Source organism: Chiloscyllium plagiosum, chromosome 49 (assembly GCF_004010195.1).
Source record: "Chiloscyllium plagiosum isolate BGI_BamShark_2017 chromosome 49, ASM401019v2, whole genome shotgun sequence".
Classification (NCBI taxonomy): domain Eukaryota; kingdom Metazoa; phylum Chordata; class Chondrichthyes; order Orectolobiformes; family Hemiscylliidae; genus Chiloscyllium; species Chiloscyllium plagiosum.
The window spans coordinates 3,174,217-3,187,859 of NC_057758.1; the positions used below are offsets into that span (position 1 = coordinate 3,174,217).

Genomic DNA, 13,643 nt, shown 5'->3' on the forward strand with positions numbered 1-13,643 from the left:
AATAATGTGTGTGTGTGGGAAAGAGCGCGAAAGTATGGGTGCGTACATCTACCTATGTGAGTTCATGTGCGTGCTTGATAGAATTTGGCCATGGGTGTAATGGAAGTGGCGAGACTTCCTTTTTCGGCTAACATGCACAATACACTGATATTGGCTCCATTAGTAAGGCAGAAGATGAAGCTCTCAAACAACCCATTACAGACATTTCTCCACTTCGTGCCTCATCAAGTTGTATTTAGCCTTTCACCACTTCAGTACGTTAACCAAGACCCTTATCTTAACATTATCCATAACTATCTTTAAACTTTTGGAATTAATGATTACTTTTCCTGAATTTGTTTCGCTACTGAAACTTAGATCGTCTGGCCAGGCTCAAACTCCCCGCCCCCACCCCCGCCCCGCTCCGTATAGGGTCTATTGCAGCTCTCTCCCGAGTTGGACTATCCACGTACTGTACTAAGAAACTGTCCTGGGTGTACAGAACAAACGCTCCCGCATTTATACTGTTGTCACGAAGAGAGTTCCAGTCGATTATGGGAAAGTTAAAATTGTCCTTTACAACTTTTGTTTTGATTTTGCGTTGTGTTGATCCTTGCAGAGCAGAAAGCTGCCACTCAGCCCAGCGAATCTGCAGAGATCCTCCAAACAGCATCCGATTGAAACTCAGTACTTTCCCGAGTCATCCATATTTTCCATGGCTGATCCACAAAGCCTGGGCATCCCATGGACATTACTGTAGAATATAGCGTGGCTAAATCACCGATCCTGAAATCTTTGGACCATGGGAGAATACACAAAATCCACAGAGAGAGTCGTCCAAACCTAATCTCGAACTAGGTCCCTATTGTCGTGAGGTGGCTAACCACTGTACTATCATGTTGCCCACAATTGCCATGAACTCATATATCTGTTCTACTTTCTCCCACTGGCAAATGTAAGACAAAAGAATATAGTTCTATCATATTAATATTTTCTAACTGCCACATGAGCCCTCCAAGACATTCTCACTGAGTGCAGCAATGACATTCTCCACCATCAGTCATGCAACTCTCTATCTCGCCTGCACCTTTTACATCTTCGAACGTTGAGTTGCTGGTTTTGCCTTTCTCTATCTGTCATGGCTATCATGTTGTAGTCCTATGTACTGATCAACAATCGAAGCTCATCTGCCTTACCTGTTGTATTCTTTGCACTAAAGTAAGCATAATTCACGTCTCCAGTCCCGTTGTGTTCATCAACGTGGTTGTTCTTTCTGTTCGACTTGACATCAATCTTCTCAATACGGTGACCTATTGCTCTATTTCCCACCACTCTATCAGACGAGTTTAAATCCTCCCATAAGGCACGAGCAAATTTCATTCCCAGTAAATTTGTGTTCCTCCAGTTTATATGCAACTTGCCTTATTGTACCGATCCTACTTATCCTAGAGGATGTCACAATGATACATGTGCTTGATACCCTCCCTCATGCATCAACTGGACAGTCTCAACCATCTTGTTTCTTGCCTCTATAGCACGTGAAACAGGGAGTAATCTCGATCATACAAACCTGAAAGTCCAACTTTTCAGCATCCAACTAATTCGTTAATTCACTTTGCAGAACGTCTTCTCCCTTTACCACTGTGTCGTTGGTATTGATATAAATCATGACCTCTGGCTGTTCGCCCTTCCCTTTCAAAATATCTTGTGCTCTGAGCCATTCTCAATCCTGGCACCAGGGAGGCAACTCAACATTCTGGAGTCTCCCTGGAGCCAGCAGAAACGCCTGCCTGTGTCCTGACTAGACAGTCCACTGTCACCACTGCTCGCCTTCACTTCGACACTCTCTGCTGTACCAGTCCCTGTCGTGGTGCCATTATCACTTTGCTGCTGCTTTCCACGAGTTGCCATTCTCCCCCTACAACAGAACGGTGTACCTGTTTGAAAGCATAATGTTTACAGTAGACTCAGACTTTCAGACCACAATCACTTTTCTTCCTGGCGTTTCTCAAGTCACTTTTGCTGGTGGTCTGATCAGATCGCTAAACATATCCGCATAATTCCCTGTCTCATAGATGCTCCATAATAAGTCAATTTGCAGCTCCAGCCAGTCCACGCAAAATGTCAGGAGCTGCAGTGAAACGCACCTGCATACGTAGACACCATGGAGATTGGAACTGTCCCTGAGTTTTCCGAAGAAATATTCCCTACGGCGCCGTTGTCCCGCCATTTCGAACCTTACTAACGACAAACAAAGCAGTTCGAACCAATTCAACAACCTTGTCCACTTATCACCACTTTCTCGTTTCGGTTCCATATTCCCAGCAAACTACACGCTATAAAAATAAATACTTGATTATCTAATTACCTCTGCATCCTACTAATTCAGTATCCGGACCTAGTTCCCAAAAAGTCAATTTTCTGTGACATTTTGATTTGCGATGTTCTGGTACTTAGACTTTTGATTCAACTCTGCTCTGCTGTGCTTCCTCTGCTGCTCTGACTGATATCAATCCAAGACCCGAACTTCAGTCATTTTTCAGGAAGGTCCTGATTTTATTTACTCCCAATAATTAGGCAACAGGCTGTAAGTCACTCCCGAGTCATAGATTCATAGAGATGCACAGCATGGAAACAGACCCTTCGGTCCAACCCGTCCATGCCGACCAGTTATCCCAACTCAATCTAGTCACACCTGACAGCACCGGGTCCATACCGCTCCAAACTCTTCCTATTCATATATCCATCCAAATGCCTTTTAAATGTTGCAACTGTACCAGCCTCCACCACTTCATCTGGCAGCTCATTTTCCATATACATACCACCCTCTGTGTGAAGACGTTGCCCCGTAGGTCTCTTTTACATTCTTTCCCTCTCACTCAAAACCTATGCCCTCTTGTTCTGGACTCCACCACCCTAGAGAAAAGACTTTGCCTATTTATCCTATCCATGCCCCTCATAATTTTGTAAACCTCTATAAGGTCACCCCTCAGCCTCCAGCGCACAGAGAAAACAGTCCCAGTATATTCAGCCTCTTCTTATACATCAAATCCTCCAACCTTGGCAACATCCTTTTAACTCTTTTCTGAATCCTTTCAAGTTTCACAACATCCTTCCAATAGGAAGGAGACCAGAATTGCATGCAATATTCCAAAAGTGGCCTAACCCATGTCCTGTACAGTCGCAACATGACCTCCCAACTCCAGTACTCAATACTCTGACCAATAAAGGAAAGCATACCAACCGCCTTCTTCACTATCCTATCTACCTGCGACTCAAATTTCAAGGAGCTACGAACCTACACTCCAAAGTCTCTTTGTTCAGCAACAGTCCCCAGGACCTTACCATTAAGTGCATAAGTCCTGATAAGATTTGCTTTCCCATAATACAGCATCTCGCATTTATCTCAATTAAACTCCATCTGCCACTTCTCAGCCCATTAGCCATTGGATCAAGATCCTGTTGTAATCTGAGGTATCCATCATAGCTGTCCACCACACCTCCAAGTTTGGTGTCATATGCAAACTTTACCCCCTTCATAAGCATAAAGTCTTTGAGTCGTTCCCAAATATATATTTTTCTCTATATAATTCCTTTGAACAGAGTGTGGGCTGTAACATACTCCCCAGGCTGTGCTGTTTAACATGTACCATCCTTAACTCACACGGAATGTAGGCTTTAATTGTAATCCACGTGATCAGTGTAGTCTGCAACGTTGTTTTATGTAAAAATGGCTCGATCTGCGTAAAGTATGTGGTTCACTTTCCAGTACAAGTCATTTTTTAATGTAAATCTGTTGATCACAGTGAACTGTGTAAATCTTGCCACTATATGTTGTTCAAAATATCAATCCCTCGATCAAAGCACCGTTCCCCCTTCTATTTGTTTCAGATATAAATCTATACCTGAATCATTGCAAAATAGTTTTTCTTTCCCCAGGGTATGTTCTTACCAATCTAAACCCCTTGATCAGAGTTCAGTCTATAGCATACTCACCGGTATACTTTTAAGGAAACATAAATTGCTGGAAAAACTAAGCAGGTCTGGCAGCATTTGTGGAGAGAAAGCACGGTGTACCCAAACATTTAAATCTGCCTTCTTTCCACAGATGCTGTGAGGCCTTCTGAGATTTATCCAGCAATTTCGAATTTTGTTTTTGATTTGCAGCATCCGCGGTTCTTTAGATTTATATATAGCTACATCCATCAGAATGCAGTTTGTAATCTCCTCCCCAGTACATCTTGCTTCATATATAAAATACTCAAATATAGTGCTGTTTGCAAACTCACTTGCTGCTATGTTTTGTTCACGACATATGATCATAACTCTCAGTGCAGTCTGTAACTCACTCCTCAGTCTCTATGCTTTACATGTAAAACCCTCGGTCACAGTCCAGTGTGTAACTCTCGCCACAGTCTATGGTGTTTTACATAGAAACCCCTCAAATGAATCATAGTGTGTAACTCACTTCCCACTTCCTGCAGGGACGGGGTCAGGAAGGAAGGTCTTTCTTTGGCTGTGCGGACAAAGATGTTAATTGTACATATTGAGTCCAGCTGAAAATCATGTCCAAGTCCCTTTTAGGTTCGTGCAGTCAAGCAGAAGCCGTATTGTGGCTTCCAGCGTCGTGCTCAAACTGCATTCTTCTATTTCTAATTAATTGCACAGAGCTGCGACCAACCCAATGTTGTGCAACATATTGAACATTTATAAATAGAAAGTCTGTCTTAGATTGTACCTGCTCCAAAATCAATATTTCCTCTACTCTTTAAAAGTGAACGTTTAATGTGACCTACGAGGCAGGTATAGCACGAGCGTAGAGACACAGTAAAGCGTTCAGTACTCGGAGACTTTGACTGCTAAAATCTTTTGAATTCATAATTATGTAGAATAATTTCTAATTATGTAGTTAGTAAAATGTAGGGAAATTGATGGTGACATCTTGCAAAATGTCCAGATTACAGAGGAGCAAGTGTTGGATGTCTTGAAACGAGTAAAGGTGGATAAATCCACAGGGCCTGATCAGGTGTTCCCGAGAACTCTGTGGGAAGCTAAAGAAGTGATTGTTTGGATTCTTGCTGGGATATTTGTATCATCGATTGTCACAGGTGAGGTGCCAGAAGACTGGAGGTTGGCAAACGTGGTGCCATTCTTTAGGAAGGGTGGTAAGGACAAGCCAGGGAATTATAGACCAGTGAGCCAGTCCTCTGTGGTGGGCAATTTGTTGGAGGGAATCCTGAGGGAAAGGATGTACATGTATATGGGAAGGCAAGGACAGATTAGGGATAATCAACATGGCTTTGTGCGTGGGAAATCATTCTCACAAATTTGATTGAATTCTTGAAGAAGTAACAAAGAGGATAGATGAGGGCAGAGCGGTAGATGAGATCTGTATGGACTTCAGAAAAGCGTTCGACAAGGTTTCCCCATGGGAGATTGGTTAGTGGGGTTACATCTCTTGGAATACAGGGAGAACTAGCCATTTGGATACAGAACTGGCTCAAAGGTAGAAGACAGAGGATGGTAGTGGAGGGTTGTTTTTCAGACAAGAGGCCTGTGACCAGTGGAGTGCCACAAGGATCGGTGCTGGGTCCTCTACTTTTTGTCTTTTCCCTGGGGTCAGGTAGTTCAGAACTAGGGGCATAGGTTTAGGGTGAGAGTGGAAAGATATAAAAGAGACCTAAGTGCCAACTATTTCACACAGAGAGTGGTACGGGTATGGAATGAGCTGCCAGAGGAAGTGGTGGAGTCTGGTACATTTAAGAGGCATTGGGTATGGAATGAGCTGCCAGAGGAAGTGGTGGAGGCTGGTACAATTATAACATTTAAGAGGCATTTGGAGGGAACGGGCCGGTACTGGCAGGTGGGACTAGATTGGGTTGGGATATCTGGTCGACATGGACTGGTCGGACCAAATTGTCTGTTTCCATGCTGTGTATCTCTATGACTCTATTTGAAAATAAAAACACAGCAGACCGCCATCACTGGTACATTTAGGCTTAAATCGAAATAGGTGAGGCTTCTTTTTAAATCAGAAAAATACCATTACTGCACAAAACACTGTTAGAAATTTCCTGGTGCAATATTTAGACTTACGTCAGTGATACTATTACAGCATTGGCAGATTTATAATACTTGAAGCAGCAGCAAAAATTAATGATAATATATTGCCTAGGCGTACATATCTGTACAAGCATAATTCTACAACACGAAGCCAATATAAATTGGGCTACACTGAGCAGTCATTGCTATTCCTCTGTTCTTTAGGAATTCTGTGCAGTGTTTAAATAGATTTTTACGCTGTAATTTATGAGTAACTTAGAACGTGTAAAACTGTGAGAGCGCCACATTCTGAATTTCTAATGAGAGTCGTTATTAAACTACACAAGTACATCAATCAATCTAGAAAATTGATTCATTGCATCGGATGGGTGTCTACTAGAGGGGCCAAAGGCCGTTTTTAAAATTAGTTTCTGGGACCTCGGTGTCGCTGGCTGGCCAGCATTAATAGCCCATCTCTACAAGAAGGCACAGATTGCTACACAACAGGAAAAGTTTACTTCTACAGTATGAAAAGAGTTACAAGGCATAAGAGAATATTCTCAAATAAGCGTACTGATAACTGCATCTTGTGCTCCTCCACATCCTCATCCTCCAGTCTTTCCAAAACCGAGCACTTCACTACTAAATCTGTTGCAAAAATAGGAAGATACAGACTGCATTATTCGAAACGATTCAGCATGGCATCGGACAGCTCCCGTTCGAAAGGTGTCCATTCTGAGAAACTTATTGTTAATCAATGCAAGGTCACTTCCAGTACACAGATCAAGCTGCTCAAGTTTGTAAATGAATAATTTGGAAACAATCCAACATTTTGCGTGTTTTTTCCCCTGAAGATGGAAATCTGGGGATACTTTAAAGTTAGTTTGCCTTTATTGTATGTATGGTGAATTGAAAGTGTGTTGTGTTCCTGTATGTGTTTTTATGAGCGTATGGCATGTTTGGTTAATGTCTTGTGCTTTTAAGAAACCATCGATGGTTGTTTCAAGTAACAACCTGCGAAATTTTGATTTTAAAAAAGTCTGTCAAGCTTCGTAACTGTTTACCTTTTGCAATTGTATCTGAGCTGTGTTTGGAACTCGGAAAATTTAATTTGCTGAAGTTATCATGTTTGCAATTTCATTTTCTGGTCAGCGAGAACTTCCAAATATTGTTTTAACATAGGACCAAATATTATCCAAGTGATAGCGACATTCGAACGCTGAAAATGCAACTCCCCGCATGTGAGGAGTCCAGAAATAGCAAACATTAACAAAGGGATGATTTTCTTTTTCTGTTCTTAAAAAGGACAATCACTTATTGTCCTTGCAGGAAGAGAGACGGTTGACATAGTTTTGTCCAGAGGTTCACGTCGCATAGCATTTTTCCCTGAGCTTCATACGACTTGATGTGGTTTGAATACAGCTTGGGACACCGAAGGTTGCACCCATTTACAGAGTTTCAATATCGCAACATGGTGATGAATGAGATGCCTTCAACCACTCAAACCAGTTGCTAATAATTCATTTCAGCTTTGGGGAATTACTGTGGAAATATTAATTATAGTGAGTGTCAGCAATCTCGAAACCAGTGAGTCTTTGTACGCTCAAGCAGAGCATGACAAAACCATATTACGTTGAAATGTTTAAGAGATTTTGTGAAATGATAAAATGTATGCTGTTATGAAGTTAAGGGTGTATGCTGTACCTTTAAAAGAGAGTGAAACTTGAAAGCTGGCATGTACATGTCATGTGACTGACTAGAAGCAACAGTGTGCTGGAAAATTTGCTGCAACCTCGATACCTCAGTTGTTTTCACCAATCAGTTTAAATTATGCCCGATATACTAATACCAAATCGAATATGAAATGTACTGCTTTGAAAACATTGAACCATCGAGACGATCCGATGTTTTGGTTAAAAAAGAAGCAGGCATTTTTGGACAGTTAGCTGGAAAGAGCACAAAATGATATTGGAAGACTTGTATTCACCACATACTCTCTCAAAGCTACCCATTTCATTAGAAACATCTTTGCAGTAGAAGATTGAAAACGACCAAGGAAGTTCTAAAAACAGAGGATGATCTACACCAGAGACAACAGCTGCTGTCTGATTTTGAAAAATTAAGTTTCTTTAAATTTAATAGGGGCTTTTTATTGGATCAATCTTCTGTTATAGAGTGGAAGGTACATAACAACTCTTTAAGAAAAGGCTACTTAGAGTTGTAACGAGTTGTTGTTTAATGTTCACTTTTAAGGTTGAAGAATAAAAAGATTATATTCTTGTTAAATACTGGAATTTGGATAGTTCTCTGTCACGCAATATTTCACAGATTACAAGGCTAGTTGAGCTTTTCTGTGCATTTGGTTTAAATAACAGAAAGGTTCACCGCCGAGTCGTAACAGTTTCGGAGCTTGGGTCCGTAATTTGGATAAGGTTAGGCAGATCCAGTCTAAAAATTGCACAGATCTGTAGATGTTTGAAAGTTAGCAGGTTTACACACTTGCCGATTAGTGTCCTAGATTTTTAAACAAAACGTAGATTTGTTTAAATTGCGGTTATTCGTAGTTGGTTAAATTAAAAGTGAGAGAAATAGCTTGAAAACTAAATGAAGAGTTTCTGAGGTTGGAAGATGATTCACAAATTTGCCAAGGAAGTTTACAAATACAGAAAAATACCAATATTTTAGAATTAGCAAGAAGGTGAGAATTGTGTTTAACCAAGGACAAAAGTAAAGTTGCAATTGTTCGGGAGTTGCTCAAGCACTTATGTATGTCAGAGATACAGACAAATGGAGGACTGTTAGAAAAAAGCGTAAAGTACAATTGATGAAAATTGAGTTAGAAGATAAAGAAAAAGACGGACAAAGAGAAAGAGAACAAAGAGAGAGGGGAAAAAGGGGGAAAGAAAAAGAGAAAGAGATAAGGATCAAAAAGAGAGCAAAATGAGAGAGAAAGTTCTTAGCTGAGCAAAGGGAGAGGAAATAAAGAGAAAAAGAGAGAAAGTGAGTGAAGAAAGGGAGAATGAAAACAGAGAGAAAACAAAGAGAAATTGAGAGAGATGCTGAACTTCAGAAGTAGCCAACTTATTCAGCAAAGTCAACTTAACAGGATGGTGATGAAGACAGAAGGTAGTGATACATACATTTATCTTAAAACACTGCCATGCTTTGATGAGGACGATATTCTGTATTTGTTTTGAAAAACTGCCTACACGGATGGTGTGGTCAGTGGACTCGTGGGAAATGCTCGTTCAGAAAAAAATGATAGGCAGTGCTTATGAGATATTAGCAGTGCTGTCAGATGAGGGTTCCTGTGATTATAAAAAGGTTAAACAGGCAATTTTGAGTGCTTACTAATTGGTTGCTGATGCACGTAGACAGCAGTTCAGAAACATAAAGGAAGAACTAGGTGAGACTTATGTTGAGTTCGAAAGAATTAAATATAATAATTTAGATAGATGGATGCGGATTCTAAAAATAGATAAGATCTTTGAGACTGTAAGATAGATTATTCTGCTGGAGGAGTTTAAAAATTCACTTCTAAAGACGATAAGATCCATGTGCATGAACAAAAACTGCAAGAAGTGGGAAGATTAGCAGAGATGGAAGGCGAATATACATTGGTGCACAAGGGACAGTTTAGATTCTGGCAAAGGGAAGACATTGAAGAAAGGTGGATAATGCATTAAGAATAAAAAAATGTGGAGAGAAAAGTGGTAATTTTTTACCACAGGTCTAAAAAGAAGTACAAGAGGGAGGAAAGGAGATGAAAAGCCTCAGGTCTTTCCACTGTGCTAAGGTGGGGCACGTTAAGTCACAGTGCTGGTTGCTAAAGAAGGGCACTGTGAGAAAAAGACACGGTAAAAGAAGCCAAGCCACTGACATTATTGAAAGCAGTAAAGAAAACCACAAGACAAGTCGAAGAGTGGAAGGAAAGTGCTCAGCCGAGACAGGGACTGGGTATGAGGTTAATGTTTGATCTCTGTAAATAACTCTCCGCTACTGCTAAATTTTATTCAGAAAGAAATGGCGGGGGGAAGTGAAAGAACATATAATTTTGACAGATACTGGATCTAACCAGTGCTTGATTATAAGAGATTAGAGATTGCAACACTCCTGTGATGTTTTTGCAAGGTTTGTGAAGGTTTGTAGCTCAGGTTGAGGTTTAGGGTATATGTTTGTCGCTGAGCTGTAGGTTTCATATCCAGACGTTTCATTACCTGGCTAGGTAACATCATCACTGGCGATCTCCAAGTGAAGCGAAGCTGTTGTCTCCTGCTTTCTATTTATATCTTTCTCCTGGATGTGGTTCCTAGGGTTTGTGGTGATGTCATTTCCTGCTCGTTTTCTGAGGGGTTGATAGATGGTATCTAGATCTATGTGTTTGTTTATGGCGTTTTGGTTGGAGTGCCAGGCCTCTAGGAATTCTCTGGCATGTCTTTGCTTAGCCTGTCCCAGGATAGAAGTGTTGTCCCAGTCGAAAGTGTGGTTGTTTTTTCCTCCGTGTGTCGGGCTACGAGGGAGAGAGGGCGTGTCTTTTTGTAGCCAGCTGGTGTTAGTGTATCCTGGTGGCTAAATTTCTTCCTGTTTGTCCTACGTAGTGTTTGTGGCAGTCCTTGCATGGAATTTTGTAGATGACGTTGGTTTTGTCCATGGGTTGTACTGGGTCTTTGAAGTTTTTGTTAGTTTTTGTTTGAGAGTGTTGGTGGGTTTGTGTGCTACTAGGATTCCGAGGGATCTTAGTAGTCTGACTGTCATTTCTGAAACTTCTTTGATGCATGGTATGATGGTTATGGTTTCTGGCTGTGTTTGGTCTGCTTGTTGTGGTTTGTTCTTAAGGAATCTGTGCACTGTATTATTTGAGTATCCGTTCTTCTTGAATACGTTGAATAGGTGGTTCTCCTCTGTTTTCCAAAGTTCATCTATGCGGCAGTGTGTGGTGGCTCGCTGGAATAGTGTTCTGATACAGGTTCGTTTGTGTGTGTTGGAATGGTTGCTGGTGTAGTTAGGGATTCAGTCAGTGTTTGTCAGTTTTCTGTATATGCAGGTTTGTAGTTCTCCGTTGTCCTTTCTTTCGACTGTGACGTCCAGAAATGCGAGTTTGTTGTCGGTTTCTTCCTCCTTGGTGAACTTTATGCCTGTGAGGGTGTTGTTGATGATGTTAAATTTCTCTTCTATCTTGTTTCGTTTTGTGATGACAAAGGTGTCATCTACGGAGTGGACCCAGATTTTTTTTGATGGTTGGTAGGGCTGTTTGTTCTAGTCTTTGCATTACCGCTTCTGCTATGAATCCTGATAGCAGAGATCCCATGGGTGTGCCGTTTTGTTTGTTTGTAGACTATGTTTGTAGACGACCAAAGATCCAAGAGGTTTCTGGTCCTCACCTACCACCCTATCAACCCCACTGGTCCTCACCTACCACCCACCAACCTCCAAATACGTTGTATCATCTTCCGTCATTTCCGCCACCTCCAAGCAGACCCCACTACCAAGGATATATTTCCCTCCCCTCCCCTATCAGCGTTCTGGAAAGACCACTCCCTCCACGACTCCCTCGTCAGGTCCACACACCCCACCAACCCAACTTCCACTCCCGGCACCTTCCCTTGCAACCACAAGAAATGGAAAACTTGCGCCCACACCTCCCCCCTCACATCCCTCTAAGGCCCCAAGGGATCCTTCCATATCCGTCACAAATTCACCTGCACCTCCACACACATCATTTACTGCCTCTGCTGCACCCGATGTGGCCTCCTCTACATTGGGGAGACAGGCCGCCTATTTGTGGAACGTTTCAGAGAACATATCTGGGACACCCGCACCAACGAACCCAGCCGCCCCGTGGCTGAACACTTTGACTCCCCCTCCCACTCCGCAGGTCCTTGGCCTCCTCAATCGCCAGACCATAGCAACACGACGCCTGGAGGAAAAGCGCCTCATCTTCCGCATAGGAACTCTCCAACCACAAGGGATGAATGCAGCTTTCTCCAGCTTTCTTTTATCTTAGCCTGCTTGGCACACCCTCCTCATTCCTGAAGAAGGACTTATGCCCGAAACGTCGATTCTACTGCTCCTTGGATTCTGCCTGAACTGCTGCGCTTTTCCAGCAACACATTTTTAACCTCTGATCTCCAGCATCTGCAGTCCTCGCTTTCTCCTAGTTGTTTTTATTGTCAGCCCAATCTACTGTTTTCCCAGTGCTCCTGGCCACTTTATAGGCTCTCTCTTTGTCTATGATACATTTCCTGACTTCCTTTGTCAGCCCTGGCTGTCCCCCCAGATAATCTTGCTTTTTGGGGGGGATTTACCTCTGAACTGTGCCCTCAATTACATCCAGAAACTCCTGCCATTGTTGGTCTGCTGTCTTCCCCACTAGGATCTGCTTCCAGTCGATTTCTCGTCAGTTCCTCTCTCATGCCACTGTAATTACCTTTATTGAACTGTAATACCATTACTTCCGATTTTGCGTTTTCTCTTTCAAACTGCAGACTGAACTCAACCACTGCCTCCTAAGTGTTCCCTTACATTAATATCTATTATAAAGTCTGGCCTCATTAGAAAGCACTAAGTCCAGAAATGTCTGCTCTCTTGTGGGCTCCATCATAAAGTTCTCCAAAGATCCATCCTGTAAGCATTCCATGAATTCCCTTTCTTTGGATCCACAGGCAAAATTATTCACCCAGTCCATTTGTACAATGAAATCCCCCATGATAACCATGATCTTGCCTTTCTGACATGCTCTATCCATTTCCTGGTACATCTATCACCCCTGGTTCGGTCCACTGCTGGGGGGTCTGTACATCACTCACATTTTGTTTTGCCTTTGTTATTCCTCATCTTCACCCACACAGACTCCACACTATCTGACCCTATGTCAGTCAGTGTCATCGATTTAATTTCATTGTTAACTAACTTTGCAACCCCGCCCCCTCTGCCCACCTCCCTGACTTTTTGATAAGTTGTAAACAATTGGATGATTAAGTGTCAGTCCTGAACCCTCGACAACTATGTCTGTGTGATGCCTACCACTTCATAATCAGTCATGATGATTTGTGCTTTAATTCATCGACTTTGTTATGAATACTACGAGCATTCAGGTAAAACACCTTAATGCTAATTTTCTTATCCTCCCGATTTCCATCATTTCTGGTAACATGCCCGAAGTTATCCTACCTTTTAGCTTCATTCCAAGTCTGCCTCGAACTTAAACCCTGCTCACATGCTAACCTGCTTGAGGATAGACAAGTCCCCCGGGCCTGATGGGATATATCCTAGGATTATATGGGAAGCAAGAGAGGAAATTGCAGTACCGTTGGTAATGATCTTTTCATCTTCACTGTCAACGGGGGTGGTACCAGGGGATTGGAGAGTGGCGAATGTTGTGCCCCTGTTTAAAAAAGGGAATAGGGATGACCCGGGGAATTACAGGCCAGTTAGTCTTACTTCGGTGGTAGGTAAAGTAATGGAAAGGGTACTGAGGGATAGAATTTATGAGTACCTGGAAAGGCACTGCTTGATTAGGGACAGCCAGCACGGATTTGTGAAGGTAGGTCTTGCCTTACAAGTCTGATTGAATTCTTTGAGGAGGTGACCAAGCATGTGGATGAGGGTAGAGCAGTGGATAT

General features: G+C 42.2%; 1 long non-coding RNA gene across 1 annotated transcript in view; it reads left to right on the plus strand.

Moving 5' to 3' along the window:
• The first annotated feature begins 12,143 nt into the window (after window positions 1-12,143).
• LOC122544478 overlaps window positions 12,144-13,643 on the plus strand; it is a 15,345-nt gene continuing 13,845 nt past the window's right edge. Inside the window, exon 1 of the long non-coding RNA XR_006310356.1 lies at window positions 12,144-12,178. This is a non-coding gene — a long non-coding RNA (uncharacterized LOC122544478). The remainder of the gene's footprint in view (window positions 12,179-13,643) is intronic.